The following is a 2,072-nucleotide window of genomic DNA, read 5'->3' as shown; positions in this document are numbered from 1 at the left end:
TGTCTCTGGTGAAGCCTCTCACCACCCCTGAGCCTCTGGCCTGTACCCCAGTTCTGTATGCACAAATAAATAAATCTTTAAAAAAAAAAAAAAAGGTTACCTTCAAAAAAAAAATACCAAAGAATTAAATTCTGCTATGATCCAGAATGTTTCTGTTTACATTATTAAAATATAGATTAGAGGTCTGTGTTGAGTTCAAACGGTCTGCTTAACTTAGAATGAATACTTAGGATTTTTCAAGGTTTTTTTATTGTTGTTTTATTGGAAGTGCTTCACCAAACCTTAATTATATTCTTTTGATTTTCTCTCAAAGGCATGTTTTTCCTACTACCTTTTACCCTTTAAAATGCAAAACTTGTTGAAACAACTTATATTTTATTGTTTTCATTACTCAGCTCTCTCCTAATGAAGATTGCACAGCTCCTGTTCATTGTTACATTATTTTTCTTCTTAGATTTTAGTTTTCCTGTTCATAGATGACTTGCCTACAAAGTTTTACTTTGGTATTTTAGAGTACCTCTGTTTGCTTATCTCTTAGTAATAGTAGGTATGAAACATAGTTTTCATTAAAAGGTATAATAGGTATAAAAACTGTGATATCAAATACGAATTAACTATTACTATAATGCTTATTATTTCTGTAGCAATACCCAATGAATTTCTTTCTCAATTTCTGTTGAATATATAAATGAGAAATTATAGTCTCTCATCACTTGAGTTAGGTACATCTTTTATCCTGTATTTTTTCTCACAATGAGAGATGTAAAACAACAAAGAAAGTTAAAGAGGCAAAGGAAGAGAATAATTAATTATAAGAGAGAATTTGAAATGTTAACTATTGGAAGGTCAAGCATGTTTCACATATAAAATGAAGATAAGAAATGTTCAGAAATTAAATGTGGGGGAGAGTAATAAAAATCTCTACATTTTTGATGGAGACACAAAGCGGAATATAACAGATGCATTACTCTTCTTTGATCCTTTGTGACTGTGCAGTTTTCTGCATAGAGATGTAGCCACTGATTATAATTAGTTGAAGACTTTATTCCCAACTTCTCATCTTTCAAATGCAAATTAATGGTTTCTATGACAAAAATAAAAGTCCTTGACACCCTCTTGAAGAGCTCAAGTAAAATGAATAATCAGTTCAGATGAACAACCTAAAGTTATCAAGAAAGGATTCACAGATTCTGCTTTTTCAATAAAGCAGAGGGAACTTTTGGAACATAACACTTGTTCCAAAAGAACCATTTTATTATGGGCAGGTAAAATCATAAGATCAAGCCAACATTCAGTGACTGGAATTATCTGTGTGAAGATGGACTGCTTTCACAATATTTGATTATGCCTCCAAGAATTAGTATTTTCTTATTGATAGATTTTTCCAGAAAAATAAAATCTTGAAATATTATAAGATTTAACACTGCCACTATTTCTAACAGGAACATGTACTATTTTTGTTGTTGTTTTTGAAAAAACTAAATCTTAATTTAATTGCATTTCTAGTCAGGTAATTATCTTCCCAGTTTCTTCTAACTTATGCTTGATGTTAATTTGATTGAAATATTTACACGTTTCTTATTCCCTTCCCCCACACTTTTTCTCTATTCATTGCATCTGTGGCATATTAAATTTCTATGATTTATCTTTGTTTACTTTATTTCCTATATGTGAAGTTCTCTTTTCACAAATATTTCAAGTAAGAAGGGAATAACTTCAAAATGTTAAGATGTTTTCTTCTGGTAGAACAAGCAGACATACTTGAGAATGACTGACAAGATTTCTCAAACTTATTCCAAATGTCTAAAAGCAGATGCAGAAATCTAACATCGCCACAGATTTTGCTCATTTAAATGCAGACTTAATTTTACTCTGTCAAAAATAGTTCCTTTAGGTATTTGTGTACATCTGGCTCTTACGAAGGATAGTAATGAAAACAAAAATATACTAACAATATCATTCCAAAGAACGATCATGTAGTAAGTCCATATGATATGTGAGGAACTGTGAAAAGTATTTTATGCATATAATTTTATTGAATCCCTATGGAGTCGTATGAAGTGAAAATAAGT

This window comes from Condylura cristata, unplaced genomic scaffold, assembly GCF_000260355.1.
Source record: "Condylura cristata isolate star-nosed mole 26May11 unplaced genomic scaffold, ConCri1.0 scaffold00026, whole genome shotgun sequence".
Classification (NCBI taxonomy): Eukaryota; Metazoa; Chordata; class Mammalia; order Eulipotyphla; family Talpidae; genus Condylura; species Condylura cristata.
This window is presented reverse-complemented; position numbering follows the sequence as displayed.